Raw genomic sequence first — 13836 nt, forward strand, 5'->3', positions numbered from 1 at the left:
AGCAGCTCTTCATGTGCATCTTGGCCATCTCTGTGTCTTCTTTGAAGAAACGTCTCTTTAGATCTTCTGCCCATTTTTGTATTGTGTTGTTTGTTTTTTTAATATTAAGCTGCATGAGCTGTTTATATATATATTGGAGATTAAACCTTTGTCCATTGATTCATTTGCAACGATTTTCGCCCCTTCTGAGGGATGCCTTTTTCCATTCCATTTTTTTGAACAAAAAAGGAAAGAAAGAAAAAGAAGCAGAACACTAATGTGCATAAAATATGCCTTTTGAAATGGTCGTTTTGAAATATGGACGTCCTTTGAATTTTTTGGTCGATATGTGACCCCAGGATTTGTTTTCAGGGCAGGTGTCATTTACAGGCGTGCAATGATTTTGAATATCAACTGACCATTAGCGCTGGGATTAAAGCTGCTGTTGCGTGAAACGGCCACAAGGTGGCAGCAGTTCTCCCTTACCAAATCTGGTTACTAGAGCAACAGAGCCTCAATGGAAGTCGTGTTCTAGATTGGAATTTAGAATGGAATGTGCCAGGAGAAAGCCCCTCAAGTTTGTCTCACTACTTGTTGTTCGTGTTTTTAATTTTCTTTTTATTTTCTATTACAGCAAGTTTGATTACAATGTTTGGCTTGTTGTAGGTGTGGAAGATGTGGTTCTTTTACACATATACAGATGTCTGTTCTTCCTGGGATCCTTTTCCCATGTACGTTAGGACAGAATGTTGAGTAGTCTTCTCTTGGTATTCTGTAGGTCTTTGGTGATTATATATGTCACCTGTGTTTGATTATGTCTGTTAACCCCGATAGCGTAATGAAACCAATCCTCACAGCTTTCCATTGGTGAACCATAAGTTTGTTTAATGAATCTGTGATTGCCCTTCTCCGTGGAAATATCTGCCCTGGTATCCATTTTTAGGTAACACCTATAAGTGATATGATACGATATGTGTCTTTCACTTTCTGACTTACTCCAAGTCACGTGATTACCTCTAGACTCATCTACGGGGCTGCAAATGGCATTGTGTCCTTTTTTTTCCTTGGCTTCTATTCTGCCTTAGCGAGGTCCATTTTCAACAATGTGATTCCCTGAGGGTTGTGAATTAGCTGACCTGGGCAGCCTTACCCTGCCGGCCGGCCCTCCCCAGGTGTGCCTGGTTGAGGTCAATATAAACAGCTCTCCAGGCAGCAATAGCCCCTGAAGTTGTGCCTGACTCCATATTCTCTGCCCCGTCAGCAGTCTCGGGGCTGTGCTGGTGGGAGGGAGTGAGAGGCCAAGGCTTTGTTGGTGGCCCGGTGTGAGTGGGGCTCTGCTGGCCTTTCTGCAGGAGTTGCCAGGCTGCCACCTGTAAAGAAGAGGATGTGTCACCCATACCTTCCGCTGGAATTTCTCTCCGGACAGAGGTGAGGAAGGAAAAAAGCAGTGGGGGCCGGGACAGGAGTGGTATCTCAGGCAGGGCAATAGAAAGCTTCCAGAAGAGCGCCCGGGGCCAGGACCATCCTGGCTGGCCTGCAGGCACCAAGTTGGCCTGCGTGCTGTCGCTGGTGTGGCTCCACGGCCCTTCCTCTAGGCTTTCAAGCCCTTGTACATATTCAGGTGTTTTACCTGGGAAGGGTGGGAACAGTTCAGCAGCAGCTGGCCTGGGACTCCGCTCACGTTTACTCACAGATGCCTCAGCATGGTCCCCCAGCTTTGCAATGAGGACGCTCCTTGCATGGGGGGTGGGTTGCTGGCTGTATGGGAGGTGATTCCCCACCTCTGACCAATTTCAGAATTGTTTACCACTGGAGCAAGTGCCCTGATAGGGTTTCCCTCTGTATAACTGGTGGGTTCAGGTTTTTTTTTTCTTTTATGGTTCAAGTTAGATTTGATTCCTCTTTTATGTATTTATAGATATAAGCATGGAAATAATTCATTCCTATAAATACATCTGTGTGAAGGGAAGAACTTTTTTCTGTTTTATTTTAAATTTTATTTTTAAATTTTGAAATTTAATTTTATTTTTTTTATACAGCAGGTTATTATTAGTTATGTATATTGTGCATATACATGTATACAGGTCAATCCCAATCTCCCAACTCATCCCACCACCACCACCCCATGGCTTCCCACACTTGGTGTCCATACGTTTGTTCTCTACCTCTGTGTCTCTATTTCTTCCCTGAAATCCAGTTCCTCTGTATCATTTTTTAGGGTCCAAATATATGCATTAATATACAATATTTGTTTTCCTCTTTCTGACTTACTTCATTCTGTATGACAGTCTCTAGATCCATCGATGTCTCTACAAATGACCCAGTTTCATTCCTTTTTATGGCTGAGTAATATTCCATTTTATATATGTACCACATCTTTATCCATTCATCTGTCTGTGGACATTTAGGTTGCTTGCATTACCTGGCTATTGTAAATAGTGCTGCAATGAACATTGTGGTGAATGTGCCTTTTTGATTTATGGTTTTCTCTGGGTATGTGCCCAGAAGTGGGATTGCTGGATCAGATGGTAATTCTATTTCTAGTTTTTTTAAGGAAACTCCATACTGTTCTCCATAGTGACTGTATCAATTTACATCCCCACCAATAGTGGAAGAGGGCTCCTTTTGTCCACACCCTCCCCAGAATTTGTTGTTTGTAGATTTTCTGATGATGCCGATTCTAACAGGTGTGAGGTGATACCTCATTGTAGTTTTGATTTGCATTTCTCTAATAATTAGTGCTGTTGAGCAGCTTTTCATGTGCATCTTGGCCATCTCTGTGTCTTCTTTGAAGAAACGTCTCTTTAGATCTTCTGCCCATTTTTGTATTGGGTTGTTTGTTTTTTTAATAGTAAGCTGCATGAGCTGTTTATATATATATTGGAGATTAAACCTTTGTCCATTGATTCATTTGCAACGATTTTCGCCCATTCTGAGGGATGCCTTTTTCCATTCCCGTTTTTTGAACAAAAAAGGAAAGAAAGAAAAAGAAGCAGAACACTAATGTGCGTAAAATATGCCTTTTGAAACGGTCGTTTTGAAATATGGACGTCCTTTGAATTTTTTGGTCGATATGTGACCCAGGATTTGTTTTCAGGGCAGGTGTCATTTACAGGCCTGCAATGATTTTGAATATCATCTGACCATTAGCGCTGGGATTAAAGCTGCTGTTGCGTGAAACGGCCACAAGGTGGCAGCAGTTCTCCCTTACCAAATCTGGTTACTAGAGCAACAGAGCCTCAATGGAAGTCGTGTTCTAGATTGGAATTTAGAATGGAATGTGCCAGGAGAAAGCCCCTCAAGTTTGTCTCACTACTTCTTGTTCGTGTTTTTAATTTTCTTTTTATTTTCTATTACAGCAAGTTTGATTACAATGTTTGGCTTGTTGTAGGTGTGGAAGATGTGGTTCTTTTACACATATACAGATGTCTGTTCTTCCTGGGATCCTTTTCCCATGTAGGTTGGGACAGAATGTTGAGTAGTCTTCTCTTGGTATTCCGTAGGTCTTTGGTGATTATATATGTCACCTGTGTTTGATTATGTCTGTTAACCCCAATAGCATAATGAAACCAATCCTCACAGCTTTCCATTGGTGAACCATAAGATTCTTTAATGAATCTGTGATTGCCCTTCTCCGTGGAAATATCTGCCCTGGTATCCATTTTTAGGTAACACCTATAAGTGATATGATACGATATGTGTCTTTCACTTTCTGACTTACTCCAAGTCACGTGATTACCTCTAGACTCATCTACGGGGCTGCAAATGGCATTGTGTCCTTTTTTTCCTTGGCTTCTATTCTGCCTTAGCGAGGTCCATTTTCAACAATGTGATTCCCTGAGGGTTGTGGATTAGCTGACCTGGGCAGCCTTACCCTGCCGGCCGGCCCTCCCCAGGTGTGCCTGGTTGAGGTCAATATAAACAGCGCTCCAGGCAGCAATAGACCCTGAAGTTGTGCCTGACTCCATATTCTCTGCCCCGTCAGCAGTCTCAGGGCTGTGCTGGTGGGAGGGAGTGAGGGGCCAAGGCTTTGTTGGTGGCCCGGTGTGAGTGGGGCTCTGCTGGCCTTTCTGCAGGAGTTGCCAGGCTGCCACCTGTAAAGAAGAGGATGTGTCACCCATACCTTCCGATGGAATTTCTCTCCGGACAGAGGTGAGGAAGGAAAAAAGCAGTGGGGGCCGGGAAAGGAGTGGTATCTCAGGCAGGGCAATAGAAGGCTACCAGAACAGCGCCCGGGGCCAGGACCATCCTGGCTGGCCTGCAGGCACCAAGTTGGCCTGCGTGCTGTCACTGGTGTGGCTCCACGGCCCTTCCTCTAGGCTTTCAAGCCCTTGTACATATTCAGGTGTTTTACCTGGGAAGGGTGGGAACAGTTCAGCAGCAGCTGGCCTGGGGCTCAGCTCACGTTTACTCACAGATGCCTCAGCACGGTCCCCCAGCTTTGCAATGAGGACGCTCCTTGCATGGGGGGTGGGTTGCTGGCTGTATGGGAGGTGATTCCCCACCTCTGACCAATTTCAGAATTGTTTACTGCTGGAGCAAGTGCCCTGATATGGTTTTCCTCTGTATAACTGGTGGGTTCAGGTTTTTTTTTTTCTTTTATGGTTCAAGTTAGATTTGATTCCTCTTTTATGTATTTATAGATATAAGCATGGAAAAAATTTATTCCTATAAATACATTTGTGTGAAGGGAATAACTTTTTTCTGTTTTATTTTAAAATTTTATTTTTTAAAATTTTGAAATTTAATTTTATTTTTTTTATACAGCAGGTTATTATTAGTTATGTATTTTGTGCATATACATGTATACAGGTCAATCCCAATCTCCCAACTCATCCCACCACCACCACCCCATGGCTTCCCACCCTTGGTGTCCATACGTTTGTTCTCTACCTCTGTGTCTCTATTTCTTCCCTGCAATCCAGTTCCTCTGTACCATTTTTTAGGGTCCAAATATATGCATTAATATACAATATTTGTTTTCCTCTTTCTGACTTACTTCATTCTGTATGACACTCTCTAGATCCATCGATGTCTCTACAAATGACCCAGTTTCATTCCTTTTTATGGCTGAGTAATATTCCATTTTATATATGTACCACATCTTTATCCATTCATCTGTCTGTGGACATTTAGGTTGCTTGCATTACCTGGCTATTGTAAATAGTGCTGCAATGAACATTGTGGTGAATGTGCCTTTTTGATTTATGGTTTTCTCTGGGTATGTGCCCAGAAGTGGGATTGCTGGATCAGATGGTAATTCTATTTCTAGTTTTTTTAAGGAAACTCCATACTGTTCTCCATAGTGACTGTATCAATTTACATCCCCACCAATAGTGGAAGAGGGCTCCTTTTGTCCACACCCTCCCCAGAATTTGTTGTTTGTAGATTTTCTGATGATGCCGATTCTAACAGGTGTGAGGTGATACCTCATTGTAGTTTTGATTTGCATTTCTCTAATAATTAGTGCTGTTGAGCAGCTTTTCATGTGCATCTTGGCCATCTCTGTGTCTTCTTTGAAGAAACGTCTCTTTAGATCTTCTGCCCATTTTTGTATTGGGTTGTTTGTTTTTTAAATAGTAAGCTGCATGAGCTGTTTATATATATATTGGAGATTAAACCTTTGTCCATTGATTCATTTGCAACAATTTTCGCCCATTCTGAGGGATGCCTTTTTCCATTCCCGTTTTTTGAACAAAAAAGGAAAGAAAGAAAAAGAAGCAGAACACTAATGTGCGTAAAATATGCCTTTGGAAATGGTCGTTTTGAAATATGGACGTCCTTTGAATTTTTTGGTCGATATGTGACCCCAGGATTTGTTTTCAGGGCAGGTGTCATTTACAGGCCTGCAATGATTTTGAATATCAACTGACCATTAGCGCTGGGATTAAAGCTGCTGTTGCGTGAAACGGCCACAAGGTGGCAGCAGTTCTCCCTTACCAAATCTGGTTACTAGAGCAACAGAGCCTCAATGGAAGTCGTGTTCTAGATTGGAATTTAGAATGGAATGTGCCAGGAGAAAGCCCCTCAAGTTTGTCTCACTACTTGTTGTTCGTGTTTTTAATTTTCTTTTTATTTTCTATTACAGCAAGTTTGATTACAATGTTTGGCTTGTTGTAGGTGTGGACGATGTGGTTCTTTTACACATATACAGATGTCTGTTCTTCCTGGGATCCTTTTCCCATGTACGTTAGGACAGAATGTTGAGTAGTCTTCTCTTGGTATTCCGTAGGTCTTTGGTGATTATATATGTCACCTGTGTTTGATTATGTCTGTTAACCCCGATATCGTAATGAAACCAATCCTCACAGCTTTCCATTGGTGAACCATAAGTTTCTTTAATGAATCTGTGATTGCCCTTCTCCGTGGAAATATCTGCCCTGGTATCCATTTTTAGGTAACACCTATAAGTGATATGATACGATATGTGTCTTTCACTTTCTGACTTACTCCAAGTCACGTGATTACCTCTAGACTCATCTACGGGGCTGCAAATGGCATTGTGTCCTTTTTTTTCCTTGGCTCCTATTCTGCCTTAGCGAGGTCCATTTTCAACAATGTGATTCCCTGAGGGTTGTGGATTAGCTGACCTGGGCAGCCTTACCCTGCCGGCCGGCCCTCCCCAGGTGTGCCTGGTTGAGGTCAATATAAACAGCTCTGCAGGCAGCAATAGCCCCTGAAGTTGTGCCTGACTCCATATTCTCTGCCCCGTCAGCAGTCTCGGGGCTGTGCTGGTGGGAGGGAGTGAGGGGCCAAGGCTTTGTTGGTGGCGTGGTGTGAGTGGGGCTCTGCTGGCCTTTCTGCAGGAGTTGCCAGGCTGCCACCTGTAAAGAAGAGGATGTGTCACCCATACCTTCCGATGGAATTTCTCTACGGACAGAGGTGAGGAAGGAAAAAAGCAGTGGGGGCCGGGACAGGAGGGGTATCTCAGGCAGGGCAATAGAAAGCTTCCAGAAGAGCGCCAGGGGGCAGGACCATCCTGGCTGGCCTGCAGGCACCAAGTTGGCCTGCGTGCTGTCGCTGGTGTGGCTCCACAGCCCTTCCTCTAGGCTTTCAAGCCCTTGTACATATTCAGGTGTTTTACCTGGGAAGGGTGGGAACAGTTCAGCAGCAGCTGGCCTGGGGCTCAGCTCACGTTTACTCACAGATGCCTCAGCACGGTCCCCCAGCTTTGCAATGAGGACGCTCCTTGCATGGGGGGTGGGTTGCTGGCTGTATGGGAGGAGATTCCCCACCTCTGACCAATTTCAGTATTGTTTACCACTGGAGCAAGTGCCCTGTAGGGTTTCCCTCTGTATAACTGGTGGGTTCAGGTTTTGTTTTTTTCTTTTATGGTTCAAGTTAGATTTGATTCCTCTTTTATGTATTTATAGATATAAGCATGGAAATAATTCATTCCTATAAATACATCTGTGTGAAGGGAAGAACTTTTTTCTGTTTTATTTTAAAATTTTATTTTTTAAAATTTTGAAATTTAATTTTATTTTTTTTATACAGCAGGTTATTATTAGTTATGTATTTTGTGCACATACATGTATACAGGTCAATCCCAGTCTCCCAACTCATCCCACCACCACCACCCCATGGCTTCCCACACTTGGTGTCCATACGTTTGTTCTCTACCTCTGTGTCTCTATTTCTTCCCTGCAATCCAGTTCCTCTGTACCATTTTTTAGGGTCCAAATATATGCATTAATATACAATATTTGTTTTCCTCTTTCTGACTTACTTCATTCTGTATGACAGTCTCTAGATCCATCGATGTCTCTACAAATGACCCAGTTTCATTCCTTTTTATGGCTGAGTAATATTCCATTTTATATATGTACCACATCTTTATCCATTCATCTGTCTGTGGACATTTAGGTTGCTTGCATTACCTGGCTATTGTAAATAGTGCTGCAATGAACATTGTGGTGAATGTGCCTTTTTGATTTATGGTTTTCTCTGGGTATGTGCCCAGAAGTGGGATTGCTGGATCAGATGGTAATTCTATTTCTAGTTTTTTTAAGGAAACTCCATACTGTTCTCCATAGTGACTGTATCAATTTACATCCCCACCAATAGTGGAAGAGGGCTCCTTTTGTCCACACCCTCCCCAGAATTTGTTGTTTGTAGATTTTCTGATGATGCCGATTCTAACAGGTGTGAGGTGATACCTCATTGTAGTTTTGATTTGCATTTCTCTAATAATTAGTGCTGTTGAGCAGCTTTTCATTTGCATCTTGGCCATCTCTGTGTCTTCTTTGAAGAAACGTCTCTTTAGATCTTCTGCCCATTTTTGTATTGGGTTGTTTGTTTTTTTAATAGTAAGCTGCATGAGCTGTTTATATATATATTGGAGATTAAACCTTTGTCCATTGATTCGTTTGCAACAATTTTCGCCAATTCTGAGGGATGCCTTTTTCCATTCCCGTTTTTTGAACAAAAAAGGAAAGAAAGAAAAAGAAGCAGAACACTAATGTGCGTAAAATATGCCTTTTGAAATGGTCGTTTTGAAATATGGACGTCCTTTGAATTTTTTGGTCGATATGTGACCCCAGGATTTGTTTTCAGGGCAGGTGTCATTTACAGGCGTGCAATGATTTTGAATATCAACTGACCATTAGCGCTGGGATTAAAGCTGCTGTTGCGTGAAACGGCCACAAGGTGGCAGCAGTTCTCCCTTACCAAATCTGGTTACTAGAGCAACAGAGCCTCAATGGAAGTCGTGTTCTAGATTGGAATTTAGAATGGAATGTGCCAGGAGAAAGCCCCTCAAGTTTGTCTCACTACTTGTTGTTCGTGTTTTTAATTTTCTTTTTATTTTCTATTACAGCAAGTTTGATTACAATGTTTGGCTTGTTGTAGGTGTGGAAGATGTGGTTCTTTTACACATATACAGATGTCTGTTCTTCCTGGGATCCTTTTCCCATGTACGTTAGGACAGAATGTTGAGTAGTCTTCTCTTGGTATTCCGTAGGTCTTTGGTGATTATATATGTCACCTGTGTTTGATTATGTCTGTTAACCCCGATATCGTAATGAAACCAATCCTCACAGCTTTCCATTGGTGAACCATAAGTTTCTTTAATGAATCTGTGATTGCCCTTCTCCGTGGAAATATCTGCCCTGGTATCCATTTTTAGGTAACACCTATAAGTGATATGATACGATATGTGTCTTTCACTTTCTGACTTACTCCAAGTCACGTGATTACCTCTAGACTCATCTACGGGGCTGCAAATGGCATTGTGTCCTTTTTTTTCCTTGGCTCCTATTCTGCCTTAGCGAGGTTCATTTTCAACAATGTGATTCCCTGAGGGTTGTGGATTAGCTGACCTGGGCAGCCTTACCCTGCCGGCCGGCCCTCCCCAGGTGTGCCTGGTTGAGGTCAATATAAACAGCTCTCCAGGCAGCAATAGCCCCTGAAGTTGTGCCTGACTCCATATTCTCTGCCCCGTCAGCAGTCTCGGGGCTGTGCTGGTGGGAGGGAGTGAGGGGCCAAGGCTTTGTTGGTGGCCCGGTGTGAGTGGGGCTCTGCTGGCCTTTCTGCAGGAGTTGCCAGGCTGCCACCTGTAAAGAAGAGGATGTGTCACCCATACCTTCCGATGGAATTTCTCTCCGGACAGAGGTGAGGAAGGAAAAAAGCAGTGGGGGCCGGGACAGGAGGGGTATCTCAGGCAGGGCAATAGAAAGCTTCCAGAAGAGCGCCCGGGGCCAGGACCATCCTGGCTGGCCTGCAGGCACCAAGTTGGCCTGTGTGCTGTCGCTGGTGTGGCTCCACGGCCCTTCCTCTAGGCTTTCAAGCCCTTGTACATATTCAGGTGTTTTACCTGGGAAGGGTGGGAACAGTTCAGCAGCAGCTGGCCTGGGGCTCAGCTCACGTTTACTCACAGATGCCTCAGCACGGTCCCCCAGCTTTGCAATGAGGACGCTCCTTGCATGGGGGGTGGGTTGCTGGCTGTATGGGAGGAGATTCCCCACCTCTGACCAATTTCAGTATTGTTTACCACTGGAGCAAGTGCCCTGTAGGGTTTCCCTCTGTATAACTGGTGGGTTCAGGTTTTGTTTTTTTCTTTTATGGTTCAAGTTAGATTTGATTCCTCTTTTATGTATTTATAGATATAAGCATGGAAATAATTCATTCCTATAAATACATCTGTGTGAAGGGAAGAACTTTTTTCTGTTTTATTTTAAAATTTTATTTTTTAAAATTTTGAAATTTAATTTTATTTTTTTTATACAGCAGGTTATTATTAGTTATGTATTTTGTGCATATACATGTATACAGGTCAATCCCAGTCTCCCAACTCATCCCACCACCACCACCCCATGGCTTCCCACACTTGGTGTCCATACGTTTGTTCTCTACCTCTGTGTCTCTATTTCTTCCCTGCAATCCAGTTCCTCTGTACCATTTTTTAGGGTCCAAATATATGCATTAATATACAATATTTGTTTTCCTCTTTCTGACTTACTTCATTCTGTATGACAGTCTCTAGATCCATCGATGTCTCTACAAATGACCAAGTTTCATTCCTTTTTATGGCTGAGTAATATTCCATTTTATATATGTACCACATCTTTATCCATTCATCTGTCTGTGGACATTTAGGTTGCTTGCATTACCTGGCTATTGTAAATAGTGCTGCAATGAACATTGTGGTGAATGTGCCTTTTTGATTTATGGTTTTCTCTGGGTATGTGCCCAGAAGTGGGATTGCTGGATCAGATGGTAATTCTATTTCTAGTTTTTTTAAGGAAACTCCATACTGTTCTCCATAGTGACTGTATCAATTTACATCCCCACCAATAGTGGAAGAGGGCTCCTTTTGTCCACACCCTCCCCAGAATTTGTTGTTTGTAGATTTTCTGATGATGCCGATTCTAACAGGTGTGAGGTGATACCTCATTGTAGTTTTGATTTGCATTTCTCTAATAATTAGTGCTGTTGAGCAGCTTTTCATTTGCATCTTGGCCATCTCTGTGTCTTCTTTGAAGAAACGTCTCTTTAGATCTTCTGCCCATTTTTGTATTGGGTTGTTTGTTTTTTTAATAGTAAGCTGCATGAGCTGTTTATATATATATTGGAGATTAAACCTTTGTCCATTGATTCGTTTGCAACAATTTTCGCCCATTCTGAGGGATGCCTTTTTCCATTCCCGTTTTTTGAACAAAAAAGGAAAGAAAGAAAAAGAAGCAGAACACTAATGTGCGTAAAATATGCCTTTTGAAATGGTCGTTTTGAAATATGGACGTCCTTTGAATTTTTTGGTCGATATGTGACCCCAGGATTTGTTTTCAGGGCAGGTGTCATTTACAGGCGTGCAATGATTTTGAATATCAACTGACCATTAGCGCTGGGATTAAAGCTGCTGTTGCGTGAAACGGCCACAAGGTGGCAGCAGTTCTCCCTTACCAAATCTGGTTACTAGAGCAACAGAGCCTCAATGGAAGTCGTGTTCTAGATTGGAATTTAGAATGGAATGTGCCAGGAGAAAGCCCCTCAAGTTTGTCTCACTACTTGTTGTTCGTGTTTTTAATTTTCTTTTTATTTTCTATTACAGCAAGTTTGATTACAATGTTTGGCTTGTTGTAGGTGTGGAAGATGTGGTTCTTTTACACATATACAGATGTCTGTTCTTCCTGGGATCCTTTTCCCATGTACGTTAGGACAGAATGTTGAGTAGTCTTCTCTTGGTATTCCGTAGGTCTTTGGTGATTATATATGTCACCTGTGTTTGATTATGTCTGTTAACCCCGATATCGTAATGAAACCAATCCTCACAGCTTTCCATTGGTGAACCATAAGTTTGTTTAATGAATCTGTGATTGCCCTTCTCCGTGGAAATATCTGCCCTGGTATCCATTTTTAGGTAACACCTATAAGTGATATGATACGATATGTGTCTTTCACTTTCTGACTTACTCCAAGTCACGTGATTACCTCTAGACTCATCTACGGGGCTGCAAATGGCATTGTGTCCTTTTTTTTCCTTGGCTCCTATTCTGCCTTAGCGAGGTTCATTTTCAACAATGTGATTCCCTGAGGGTTGTGGATTAGCTGACCTGGGCAGCCTTACCCTGCCGGCCGGCCCTCCCCAGGTGTGCCTGGTTGAGGTCAATATAAACAGCTCTCCAGGCAGCAATAGCCCCTGAAGTTGTGCCTGACTCCATATTCTCTGCCCCGTCAGCAGTCTCGGGGCTGTGCTGGTGGGAGGGAGTGAGGGGCCAAGGCTTTGTTGGTGGCCCGGTGTGAGTGGGGCTCTGCTGGCCTTTCTGCAGGAGTTGCCAGGCTGCCACCTGTAAAGAAGAGGATGTGTCACCCATACCTTCCGATGGAATTTCTCTCCGGACAGAGGTGAGGAAGGAAAAAAGCAGTGGGGGCCGGGACAGGAGGGGTATCTCAGGCAGGGCAATAGAAAGCTTCCAGAAGAGCACCCGGGGCCAGGACCATCCTGGCTGGCCTGCAGGCACCAAGTTGGCCTGCGTGCTGTCGCTGGTGTGGCTCCACGGCCCTTCCTCTAGGCTTTCAAGCCCTTGTACATATTCAGGTGTTTTGCCTGGGAAGGGTGGGAACAGTTCAGCAGCAGCTGGCCTGGGGCTCAGCTCACGTTTACTCACAGATGCCTCAGCACGGTCCCCCAGCTTTGCAATGAGGACGCTCCTTGCATGGGGGGTGGGTTGCTGGCTGTATGGGAGGAGATTCCCCACCTCTGACCAATTTCAGTATTGTTTACCACTGGAGCAAGTGCCCTGTAGGGTTTCCCTCTGTATAACTGGTGGGTTCAGGTTTTGTTTTTTTCTTTTATGGTTCAAGTTAGATTTGATTCCTCTTTTATGTATTTATAGATATAAGCATGGAAATAATTCATTCCTATAAATACATCTGTGTGAAGGGAAGAACTTTTTTCTGTTTTATTTTAAAATTTTATTTTTTAAAATTTTGAAATTTAATTTTATTTTTTTTATACAGCAGGTTATTATTAGTTATGTATTTTGTGCATATACATGTATACAGGTCAATCCCAGTCTCCCAACTCATCCCACCACCACCACCCCATGGCTTCCCACACTTGGTGTCCATACGTTTGTTCTCTACCTCTGTGTCTCTATTTCTTCCCTGCAATCCAGTTCCTCTGTACCATTTTTTAGGGTCCAAATATATGCATTAATATACAATATTTGTTTTCCTCTTTCTGACTTACTTCATTCTGTATGACAGTCTCTAGATCCATCGATGTCTCTACAAATGACCAAGTTTCATTCCTTTTTATGGCTGAGTAATATTCCATTTTATATATGTACCACATCTTTATCCATTCATCTGTCTGTGGACATTTAGGTTGCTTGCATTACCTGGCTATTGTAAATAGTGCTGCAATGAACATTGTGGTGAATGTGCCTTTTTGATTTATGGTTTTCTCTGGGTATGTGCCCAGAAGTGGGATTGCTGGATCAGATGGTAATTCTATTTCTAGTTTTTTTAAGGAAACTCCATACTGTTCTCCATAGTGACTGTATCAATTTACATCCCCACCAATAGTGGAAGAGGGCTCCTTTTGTCCACACCCTCCCCAGAATTTGTTGTTTGTAGATTTTCTGATGATGCCGATTCTAACAGGTGTGAGGTGATACCTCATTGTAGTTTTGATTTGCATTTCTCTAATAATTAGTGCTGTTGAGCAGCTTTTCATTTGCATCTTGGCCATCTCTGTGTCTTCTTTGAAGAAACGTCTCTTTAGATCTTCTGCCCATTTTTGTATTGGGTTGTTTGTTTTTTTAATAGTAAGCTGCATGAGCTGTTTATATATATATTGGAGATTAAACCTTTGTCCATTGATTCGTTTGCAACAATTTTCGCCCATTCTGAGGG

The sequence above is a fragment of the Mesoplodon densirostris genome, chromosome 1 (assembly GCF_025265405.1).
Source record: "Mesoplodon densirostris isolate mMesDen1 chromosome 1, mMesDen1 primary haplotype, whole genome shotgun sequence".
NCBI lineage: Eukaryota > Metazoa > Chordata > Mammalia > Artiodactyla > Ziphiidae > Mesoplodon > Mesoplodon densirostris.